Below are 12,789 nucleotides of genomic sequence, written 5' to 3' on the forward strand. Positions count from 1 at the left end.
TGCATCATATTAATTAGGAGTAATAATAAGAGTGTATGTGGATTGGCTGAGCAAGATTAAATAATACTGTCAGAGTAAGATTCAGAACTGCACTGCAAGCTCAGTCAGATTTGAGTGGCCTGCCATTTCCATCAGGGTGTGGCTCTCTTCTCTACCTGCTGCTGTAGAAGGGTACATGTCCTCAAAAGCTAACTTAGAGAAGTCAGCCCCAATATTAGACTGGTTATATTCTTTAGCTTTACCTGAAGGTAATTTCCTAGCTTTCTGGAGGAGTTGAGCAGGTGGTGTGGAAAGGGTCGGTGAAAAGTGAAAAATCAGCAATATTTAGGATGTGGAACATTTCTACTAAGTATTACTAGCACTCAGAGAGATGAATGAAGTTAAAGTTAAAGCTTCAGACTACTTGGACAAATCAGTAACAAAGTAAGATATGTTAGAGGAATGCATCTAGATTTTCCAAATCAATATCTTGCCACAAAAACAGCTGAGCAACTTTCCATTACCGTCCTTATCTCCACAGGCCACGCTTACAGACCAGCCCTATCTCCATAAAACCATATATGGCTCTACTCGTATGTTTTAGCACTGGATCTATTTGTCCATTCTTTGTACATTGAGCAGTTATAAAATTGAAGTAAAAGGACATGGGGATCTGATAGTTTGGCTATGGAGAAGTTTTTTCCCTCTGGAAAGAAATACTACAGAACTATAAGCATTAATGCTAGTCATTTAGGTGTGAAAATGTATTTTTTATGTTCAAGTGATAAATGAGGTCAGGATGCAGCTCTTAAAGATCTATTATTACATTTCAGAAGTGGTATTGTTGAAGTTTTCAAACATGTAGAATAAAAGTTGTCAACAGACATGAACTAAAGATGCATAAGTTCTGTTAATGCACAAATAATCATAATCTAACAGGACAATAGTGCAGACTGAATGTGGGAAGATGTTAATCTTAAAGGGCCCTGATTTCATTTATTTTGGTCTACAATAAATAGAACTAAACTCAGAAACCTACATGGCAGATTAGGAGATTCAAATACAGAAAATATTAGAAGGCAGATGCCTCTCACATATTTTTGAAAAATGGAGTGTTTTGACCCCAAATACCACAACATTAATATTGAGCTTGTTTTTATTGAGTTGACATTCTGCCTGACTTGTAATTTACTAATGAAAATTCAACAGATCATCAGCCAATTGAACTACAAATTGGCATTTGCAAAAAAAAGTAACACCTCTCATTAGTAATTCAAACCAAATCCATTAAGTTATTGTTGGACTGGTTGAGAGCTGTGAAAAAACAGTTTATCTTGAAATAGCTCTATTGAAATCATAACATATCTCATGAATTATTATGCAGGTGAAATAATATCCTTTAACTTTGCAGTGCAGTAAGGTAATCCAGTGTCTGCTTATAACACTGACCTGCATTACTGGCTAATTTTATTAGATCTTGTAATGCAGGAAGTAACAAATTTAACATATTTTGTCATTTAACTATTTAAGCTAATTCCCTAATTGCTAATCATGTGAACTGTTTCAAGTTGTTGAAAGAGTAAACTGTTATAAAAACATCAAATCTTCAATAAGATATTCTAATAGACTTACAAAGTTTTCAAAAAGAATGAACACCTATCTGCACATCTCTAGCTGAAAAAGAATAACTGTAGATAGCTCAAATGGTTATGAAGTTTGAACTAATAGATATTATTTATATAAATCCTGTGCGATGTTTGATTTACATTTCTTACTTAAATTCATACATTTCACATTATAGCCCTGCACTTTCTGAATCGAAAATGTTGTGAATTGACAGAATACCACTAAAAGTTAAATATTTTAATTGTGTAATCTACGTGAAATAAAATAGCAACATAAATAGCATTGAATTTAGTATTATCATGATCACTTAATCTAAGAACCTCTGAACTTGTAGCAAAGATTTGAAATTGATTTTTAACACCCAACAGGCAGAAATACACCAATTACAGACGGGAAATCGCATGTTTTTAATTAAATGCTTAATTTTTGGAATGTGGAAATCACTAACCGTATTGCATTTATTGCTTATCCCTAACTGTTTCTGCCAAGTGAGCCACTCCAATTCCTCTGATTAACTTACTTCCTCAGCATTTTGGAAAATTCCAAGAAGACTGCCCTGTAATAACTGAACTGTGATATTTTTTTCCAAGAATGGAGTACTGTTTGGAAAGGGTTTTTGCTCCTCACCACTTGTTTTTGTCCTTGTTGGTAAAAATCAAAGGCTTCTAAGTTAATGTTAAGAGTTACCTAATGATGTAAATGTATTGCTTAGGGCATGTTGAAGTGGGTTGTTCTCTGCTGATTAATGTTTAACATTTTGTGATTTGATGAAGATGCGACCATAAGACAGAGGAGCAGATTTAGACTATTCAGCCCATTGAGTCTGCTCTGCCATTCCATCATGCCTGATCCCGGATCCCATTCAACCCCACACACCTGTCTTCTTGTCATATCCTTTGATGCCTTGACTGATCAGGAAACTGTCAAATTCCACCTCAAGTATACACATGGACTTGGCCTCCTCCGCAGTCTGTGGCAGAACATTACACATATTTACTACAGTCTGGCTAAAAAAAATCTTTACCTCTGTTGTAACGAGTCACTCCTCAATTTTGAGGCTGTGCCCTCTAGTTCTGGATACCCTCACCATAAGAAACATCCTCTCCATATCCACCCTATGTAGTCCTTTCAACATTTAGTAGATTTCAATGAGATTCCTCCCTGCCCCCCTCCAAACATTCTTCTAAATTCCAGTATGTACAGGCCCAAAGCTGCCAAACACTGCTCATATGTTAACTCTATCATCCCTAGAATCATTGTCACACATCTCCTCTGGACTCTCTCCAATGACAACATATCCTTTCTGAGAAATGGGCCCAAAACTGTTGACAATACTCCAAGCGCGGCTTGTCCATCATCTTATGAAGTCTCAGCATTATCTCCTGATTTTATATTCTATTCCTGCTGAAATAAATGACAACATTGCATTTGCCACCTTTACCATGGAATCAGCCTGTAAATTAACCTTCTGGGAGTCTCGGATGAGGACTCCTAAGTCCCTCTGTACCTCTGATGTTTGAACATTCTCTCCATTTAAATAATAGTCCACACTGTTGTTCCTTGTACCAAAATTCATTATTATACATTTCCGTGCACTGTATTCTATCTTCTACTTTTTGCCCATTCTTCCAATTTGTCTAAGTCCTGCTGCAATTGCATTGCTTCTTCAGCATTACCTACCCTCCATCTATCTTCAAATCATCCACAGACTTTTCCACAAAGCCATCAATTCCACAATCTAAGTCATTGTCAAACAATGTGAAAAGTAGCTGTCCCAGTACTGACCCTTGAGGAACACCAGTAGTCACTGGCTGCCAACCAGAAAAGGCCCCTTTTATTCCCACTCTCTGCCGCCTGCCTGTTAGCCATTCCGCTATCCATGCCAGTATCTTTCCCGTAATGCCATAGCATTTCATATTGTTAAGCGGACTTGTGTGTGGCACCTTATCAAACACTTTCTGAAAATCTAAGTAAATGACATCCACTGCCTCTCCTTTGTCCATTCTGCTTGTTACTTCCTCAAAGGACCTTAACAGATTTGTCAGGCAAGATTTACCTTCACAGAAACCATGCTGACTTTGACATTTTATCATTGGTCTCCAAGTACCCCAAAATCTCATTCTTAATAATAGACCACAACACTTTTTCAACCATTGAGGTTGGGCAAACTGGTCTATAACTTCCTTTCTTTTGCTCTTCTCCCTTCTTAATGAGTGGAGTGACATATGGAATCTTCCAGTCCTCCAGGACCCTGCCAAAATCAAGTGATTTTTGAAAGATCATAAACAATGCTTCTGTGATCTCTTAAACTATCTCTCTCAGGACACTGGGATGTAATCCATCTGGTCCAGGTGACTTATCCAACTTTAGACTTTTCAGTTTGCCTAGCACTTTTTCCTTTGTAATAGCAATGATACTCACTCCTGCTTCATGAACCTCTGGCATACTGCCAGTGTCTTCCACAATGAAGACTATTGGAAAGTACCCATTAAGTTCATTTGCCATTTTTTTTCCCCTTTGCTACCCTACCAGCATCATTTCCAGTGGTCCAACATCAACTGTCACCTCCCTTTTACTCTTTATATGACTGAAAAACCTTTTAGTATCCTGCTTCATATTATTGGCTCGTCTGTCCTCATATTTCATCTTTTTCCTTCTTATAGCTTTTTAGTTGCCTTTTGTTGGACTTTAAAAGTTTCTAATCAGCCAACTTCCCACTCACTTTTGCTACCTTATATGCCCTTTCCTTGGCTTTTATGCAGTCCTTTATTTTCTTTGTCAGCCACGGTTACCTAGCCCTGCCATTTGAGAACAACTCCTGATCCTTGTAAACCATTCCCAGAAACTTCAGCCAAATCTGTTTTGCCATCATTTACACCATTATCCTCCTCCAATCCACCTGGCTAAGCTCCTAGCTCATGCCTCTGTAACTCCCTTTACCCCTTTACTCCATTGCGATACTGATACTTGTGAGTTGTGTTTCTCTCTATCAAACTGCAGTATGAATTCAATCATATTATGATCACTGTTTCCTAAGAGTTCCTTCATGTTAAGCTCTGTAATGAGATCTGGGTTATTACATCACACCCAATCTAATATAGCATTTGCCTGAGTAGGCTCAAGCACATGCTGCTTTAAAAAGCCATCTCATAGGCATAGGCAATTCCCTCTCTTGTGATCTGACACCAGCATGATTTTCCCAATCCCCTTGCATATTGAAGTCTCCTTTTACAATTGTGTCATTACCCTTATTACATGCCTTTTCCCGCTCCTTTGCTATCTCAACCCTTCATCTTGGCTACTATTTGGAGGCCTATATATGATTCCCATAATTTTTCTTTACCCTTGCAGTTTCTTAACTCCACCCACAAAGATTCAACATTCTCTGACCCTATGTCACCTCTTTCTGAAGATGTAATTCCATCTCTTACCAACAGAGCCACACCACTGCCCATGCCTTCCTGCCTGTCCTTTGAATACAAAGTATATCCTTTGATGTTAAGCTTCCAACTATGGCCTTCTTACAGCCACGACTCAGTGATGCTCACAACGTCATACCGACCAATCTCGAATTGCGCCATGAGTTTGTCCACCTTGTTGTGAATACTACATGCATTTAAATACAGCACCTTCAGTCCTGCATTCTCCATCCTTTTGAATTTTACCTCTGTGGTACAATTTAACTCTTTGCTCTGTCTGCATTTGTATCCAGTCATTGGCTTGTCCTTCCTTACAGTCATGTTACACCTATCAGCTACTTGTAAACCTGTTGGCTTATCCTCAGTTCTATCATCCTGGTTCCCGTCCCCTTGTCATATTAGTTTAAACCACTCCCAATCGCTCTAGTAAATCTTCTCACAAGGGTATTGGTCCTCCTTGGATTCAAGTGCAACCCATCTCTTTTGTACAGGTCCCACCTGCCCCAGAAGACGTCCTGATAATCCAGAAATCTGAATCACTGCCCCCTGCTCCAATTCTTCAGCAACACATTTACCTACCACCTTATCCTATTCCTATCCTCACTGTCTAGTGGAACAAGCAGAAATCCTTAGATTACTACCTTTGAGATCCTGCTTCTCAGCTTCCTTCCTAACTCCCTGTATTCTTTTTGAAGTCCGCTTCCCTTTACCTTCCTATGTTGTTGGTCCCAATATGTACCACATCTTCTGGGTGCTTACCCTCCCTTTTCAGGATATTGTGGATGCCTCATGTGGGCCAGGGAGAATAATCTATCACACTCACGATTTGTTATTCAGAGTTGCATAAACGTTTTGGGGAGTCAGGTGAACCACATGCAGCTAGAGACCTACCTTGACCTTTTCTTGTAATTGCAGTCTTTATGCGGCTGGTTGATTTGAGATTCTGCCCATTGGTAACTTTGAGGATGCTGTTGATGACAGATTAGGTAATACTAACATTGTTGAATGCTGTGGATAATTGGTTTGGCTCTTACTGATTAGGGATATTCATTACTGTGCGTTATTTGCCCTTTGCCAGCACTTGTGTGAAAGCTGCAGGTACACATGGCTTCTTCACTGTCTAAAGAGATACGAATCAAATTAAAAACTGTATAATTATCAGCTAGCATTCCCCTTCATGATCTAGTGATGGAAGGAAAGTCATTGATGAAGCACTTGCAGTTGATTGAGCTTCAGAGGCTGCTCTGTTAAAAATCCTATAAGATTGTGTTGGGGCAGGTAGGTGTGACTGAGAGTCGGTTGGAAGTACCCTGCAGTAAAAATGATTACATTTTAAATTTAAACTAAAATTTACTGCTGCATTTTAAAGTTTAACTGAAGCATTGAAACTTTTTTACTGAATTATGCAACAGGTAGTTAACTATAATTCCATTTGGGTAACTGGCTGTTTATTAGTGGCAGCAGCTAACACAGTAGTTAGTGTGATGCTATTACAGCTTAGGGCATTCCTGATTTCAGAGTTCAATTCCAGTGCTCTTCTCTAAGGAGTCTCTACGTCCTCCTTGTGGAACGCGTGTGTTTTTCCCTTGTGCACCAGCTTCCCCCCGCGGTCCAAAGGTGTACCGAGTAGGTTAATTGATTATTGAAAATTGTCCAGTGATTAGTTTGAGTTAATTGTGATTCCAGTGTGGTGTGGCTCAAAATGCTGGAAGGTCCTGCTCTGCCCTGTATCACTAAATGAATTAATAAAAATTATTCTGATTCAAAGCAATTAAAAAAAATCAAAAAAAAAGAACATTTCTGCTTCTTTGGGGATTTAATAAGACAGTTCATTAATCCTAGGCCTTGAATAAGTCTTTTCACTGTCATTGAATATTCACACAATTATCTTTCATAAGATGGCAAGAATAACATAGAATGTCTAATTGTGGAACAATGTCCCACTGTGCAATGTGAAGCTATTAAATTATATGGAAACAATCTATCATAATCACGTTAAACCATAGGACTTTGCTTAATGGTAAGCAGTAACTTTATTACTCCATATTAATATCCACATGCACTGCTAGTATTTCATTGCTTGGTTTGGAGATTAAATAAATTAAAGAAAATATTATATGTACAGATAACATATGATACAGGAATAAGAGAAGTCATATTGTGGAAAATATTTGTTCAAATTTTTGAACCATCTAAAATGAAGGTAATAATTCAACATAATGTAATACTGTTTGCAATAGGAGGTTTGTACATACTAAAGTGATGTATGTTCATTGACGAACTAGTTCCTGAGGAGCGTTTCAGCTTTTTGCTGTTTGTCGTAAGCTAAAATGAGTACTGTATTGAGTGAAATGATGAATGCAGATTTTGAGTGGATAAATATTAACAATGTTGACTATTATCAATTGACCTAAGTTAGGCAATTCACTACACAACTCTTAATCATGTTACGTACCCTGTAACTGGGTCACTTTCCAGCAAAGATAGAGAGGTCCGTTGATGTTTGATGGTACTATTTTTAACAGTATTTATTGGTACAAATACACAAAAATAATATCAATGCAAACATACAGATAATATACGTTGTCAATACTAACTCTAAAAGTGCGGGTATAATAATGATCAATAAGAAATAAGCTCTATCGTTGTCTAGGGGATAATGTATTGTTTGATGGAAATATAAAAGTCACTCAAGTTCATTCAGGCTGCAGCTTTTGGTTGGAGAGTGAGACGATGTTTTTAGAACTTGCCCGTTTTTCCTTTTTATGATATCGATCCTTCGAGAGTTCCGTTTTTGTGGCCGGACACTTTTGGCCTCTCCTTTTGCTAAGCCTTCTTCCGTGGTGGGGCCCCAATTCCTAGGCAAAGGAAAAGGACGCACGCGAGCCCCCCCACCGGCTACTGCTATTAAACGCTGTCACGGGATTCCTAGCGTTTCTCCTGGTGCGTCTACAGGGGTTGTTCCCCAGACCTTCTTTTATCCTTACTCACGGGGACTCAGATGTCAATCAGGTTGTAATGATGCCATCCCCCAACCAGCCCACGTTGCTCATTCCTTGAGCGCTTCGATGAATAGCACAGTGCTCAATACACAATTCCGTCTCCAAGAGACAATGGCCGTTTCCCGTGGCTTTGTATCGCTGAGGGGCCAGGACATTCCAAACCCCTTGTGGATTCTGCGTGTCTTTCTCTCATGACCTGGGTCTCCTGACCTGAATTAATAGCGATCTTGTGATTCTCAAAAAGGAGGGGGCTACTTTGTACACTTCGGTCCCTCAGAGTTGGAGCACAGGCGTAACAATCAGAAGTTGCACTTTGTTCTCTGCAAAAATGTCAACCTGAATTTGTTGACCCCTGGCCAGCGATGTAAAACATGGATTGTACTGTTTCTCTGTATCAATATGCATTCAGATCACTTCTCCAATTTATAACACTGAAATAGGTAATCTTCCGTTCCCCAAGACCCTGGCTTCTTTGCAAAAGTCTCAGGAGTTCTTGCTGCTTTGCATTTGGAGACACATACTCTTGTCAGTTCAAGTGTGTTTATTCTCATTGCCTCTGTTCTATCTGGCTAACATGTGTCAGCTTCCTATTAGTCTAAGCCACCATCAATTTACTGCCCTTTTTGCAAATGTGAATTTGTGATTAATGTCACTATATCCAGCTACTAGGCTTGACTTACTCAGGTCAAACACAGACTCCACTGTTCGTAAACCTGCATGTTCTATCATAGCAAAGAGCACCTTATTTGGAAATGATTACTTCTTATTTGGAAAGGATCTCTAGTTCTGCAATTAACAAGAGCATCATTGTATTCACTTCAGAACACTTTGATTCAGCTATTCCTGAGTAAAGCCAGGTCACAAAATGCAGGTACAAAGCAGATTCACAAAATTGCTGCCTTCATTCCTTCAACCACATGGCAAAAACAAAAAGAATTGACTTGTCTACTTTCACTTTCCATGTCTCATTCAATTTCAGTGTTTTCTTCCATATTGTAGGTTCTTCATGGCCAAAGTCTGTCCCCTTTTAATCCACAGAAAATTTGGGGATAGCACTACTCTTTATATCTGAGTGAATTCTTCTTCAGCTGTTCACTGATTTTGATGTTGACTGTGCTGAGAGTTTAGTCTCTGCAGGCACGTTTATGGGCCACAAGACCAGCACTGGATTGGCATTGTCTCCCACATCAGTTGCATTTGTGATTTGACCTGTCGAGCACCAAATGTCTGCGTTCATGACCTGCTTCATATTTCTTCCGCCTTTTCTCCTCGATAGCTGGGATTGACTGCTTGACAATGCAGTGCCAACTTCTTCTGTCCAAAGCATCTTCCTCCCAGGTGTTGGCATTCATGTCAGTGTTCTTCATATGGTGCTTGAGCACATCTTTGTAGCGCAGCTTCTGACCACCATGCTTCCGCTTTCCTTCAGGTAGCTCGCCACAGAAAACAGCTCTGGGTAAGCTGAATGTATACAGATCAAAGGAACACCAACATTCATGACTACATCAAATAATACTGAGAAAGATACTAACAAAACATCCCATTGACTGTAAAACATAGCTATCAAAGCATCGGCATATTTAAAATTATGTCAGTACAAAAAGCATATAAAGGAAACATGATAAAATATATGTTTTCATACTGTATGTTAGGGTATATAACAACAAATAAAATATGAGGTATAGGTACAAAAACAACATCATGGTGTAATTTCAAATAAAATCACCAAAAAGAGACTTGAAATGGCATTTAGCACGTAAGCACAAGCTGTTTAAATTGCCATAGAGGAACAGTTAGGAAAATACTTTGGATCATAGAACAAAAAAGCAGAACCATAATAACATGCAAAATAATATGAATCTAAGGATGTACAGTAGCATTTAGACCTCAGTTCCAAAGCTTTCTCCAAAAGGGCACATAACATCATTAGCTAAATCTCCATGATCTTGGATTGCCAAGTAATAGATGTATTATGGTTAATATAAAATTCAGGTGAACAGGTGGTTTAACAACAGGATTGGGTAACATTTGTCCAGCCAAAATTAAGTCACTCAAAACATTGGAGACTACAATATTGGAGATAATCAAACTGAAAAATTAAAGATCCCTTCTTGTAATATGAGGTTGAAGTATCATTCACTAAAGGAAATTTCATGAATGTCCTGTTATTGACAGGCAAAATAGATATTGAAGTTATCATAAGAAACAAGCCAACAACTCATTTTTAGCCAAATCCTCTGGGCAAAACCATTATTCTTCCTTCTGGTGACAAAAAGCCAAACTTACTCCCTTTGTGTCTGCCTGAACCTCATTGCACAACAAGGGACTAGTAACAGTTGGCACTACAATGGTTGTGGTATCAGTTTTCATTGAATCTATCATGGGGCAAGGTGTACTGTATATGAAAGATCTTGAGGCTCCTGCGCAAATGGGATTGAGTTGCCTGGGGTACGTGCTAATCTATGATCTCCTTTCTGATTTGTGTCCACCCAACGATACCATTACATTAACAATGAAGATGTACTTGAGTTATAAAATCTTCTTTTTCCTGACTCAGGACCCAAAAAAATCTTTACTTAATGGCCAAGATCAAAGCAGGTGAGCTGAAGAATCAGAATCAGGTTTATTATCACTGGCATCTGTCATGACATTTGTTAACTTGGCAAATAGTGCAAAAACAGAAATAATAATTTTTTTAAAGTGAGGTGGTTTTCATGGGTTTAGTGTCCATTTAGGAATTGCATGGCAGAGGAGAAGAAGCTGTTGCCGAATCGCTGAGTGTGTGACTTCATGCTTCTGTACCTCCTTCCTGGCAGTATCAATGAAAAGTGGGCGTGTCCTTACCTCGGTCCTTAGTAATGGACGTCACCTTTCTGAGGCACCGCTCCTTGAAAATGTCCTGGGTACTACAAGGGCTTGTACCCAAAATAGATCTGACTAATTTTACCCACACCAGACAGTGAGGCATTTCTCCACAGTAGAAGTTTTCAAAAGTTTTGGTTGACAAACCAAGAAAAGGATTTATCAAAATAAATAGTTGAGAACAAATATAGACCAAGTCAACATGTGAGATTTTTTAAAAATCTATAGAAAACAACAAGAAAGTAAAGATATTTAAAAATAAAAATCGGAAATGGCAAAAAGTGATTTAAAACAGTTGTGGAGATATTTCAAAAACAATCAGAACTTTTCATTACATTTATGCAAATTTTGTCTTAATGGAGCGAATAAATAGCAGGACAACACATCCAGTTCACTCCATCACAACTGGCTCGGACAAGATACAAAATCTCTTGCTGGAAGGGCCTTAGTTCATTGATTTGGATACTGAAGTGAAGGAAGGATTCATGAGAGAGGTGAGGTATTATCCAAAGTGGTTCTATAGGCATATATCAATTAATAAGTGGCTAAGGAGAGAATAGGCCCCCTTAAAAATTAACATGGCTCTCTGTACAGGACCAAAGAAAATGGGTAAGAATTTAAATAAATATTTGTCTTCAGATTTTACTGTGGAAAACAATGATGGCAGCTAAGAAAAGGGAGAAAATGAGTGGTGTTGTATTAGACCACATACATTAGTAGGGAGGCCGTTCTGGAGGCTTTAAAGTGCATTAAAATGGATGAATGTACGGGGCCTGAATAGTCCATTCTTGGACCTAATGGGAAGCTTGACAAGAAATTGAAGAGGGCCCTACAGAGATTTTGGCTTTATCTTTGGCCACTGGCATTGTTCCAGAGGACTAGAGAGTGGCTGATGTGGTACAATTATTTAAAAAACAGTAACAAAAACGACCAGCAAACAACAGGCCAGTGAGTCTGACTTTTATGGTGGGGGAAGGAAAGCTGGATGGGATTCCGAGGAACAGGATCTACCAACAGTTGATATGGAGCAGCTAGCACTAATTGCACACTGCAGCAGGAAGGCAACGTACATGAAAAGCAGATGCGAATTGCATTGCCTTGCCCTACACCGCCATGAAGAAAAAATGTACCCAAAGGAGGTGGTTTAAATAAATGCATAACTTATATGGGAAAAGACATATGAAAGCAGTAAGCAAAATGTTCCGCACCTCCATTATGTAGGACATGCAAGCCTACTCGTGCCTATAGTACTGCAAAACGTGTAGTAATTCTGCATGCAAGGTCAGTGACTGCACCTCCTACCTCATGGTAACAATGAGAAAAGGGCATGCCCGGAGTGCTGGGCTTACTTAATAGTGGATGTTGCCTTTCTGGGACTCCGCTCCTTAAAGATGTCCTAGGTACTTTGTAGCCCAGTACCCAAGATAGAGCCAACTAAATTTACTGCCCTCTGCAGCTTCTTTCAGTCCTGTGCAGTAACCACCCCCCACCCAAACCTGGCAGTGATGCAGCCTGTCCACGGTACATCTATAGATGTCTTTGAGTGTTCTTGTTGACATACCAAATCTCAAACTCCTAATGAAGTATAGTCATTGTCTTGCCTTCTTTATAGCAGCATCAATATGTTAGAACCAGGTTAGGTCCTCAGAAAACTTGACACCCAGGAACTTGAAACTGCTCACTCTCCCCACTTCTCGTCCCTCGATGAGGATTGGTACGTGTTCCCTCATCTTACCTTTCCTGAAGTCCACAATCAGCTCTAACGTCTTACTGACGTTGAGTGTCAGTTTGTTGCTGGAACACCACTCCACTAGTTGGCATATCACACCTTTGTACACACTCTCATCTCCACCTGAAATTCTACCAACAATGATTGTATTGTCAGCAAATTTATAGATGGT

The 12,789-nt window shown here is 39.1% G+C and overlaps 1 protein-coding gene across 1 annotated transcript in view; it reads left to right on the plus strand.

Moving 5' to 3' along the window:
• LOC132405448 (netrin receptor UNC5A-like) overlaps nucleotides 1-12,789 on the plus strand; it is a 580,373-nt gene that overhangs the window by 532,647 nt on the left and 34,937 nt on the right. The gene's annotated exons all lie outside the window — the stretch shown is intronic.

Source organism: Hypanus sabinus, chromosome 15 (assembly GCF_030144855.1).
Source record: "Hypanus sabinus isolate sHypSab1 chromosome 15, sHypSab1.hap1, whole genome shotgun sequence".
NCBI lineage: Eukaryota > Metazoa > Chordata > Chondrichthyes > Myliobatiformes > Dasyatidae > Hypanus > Hypanus sabinus.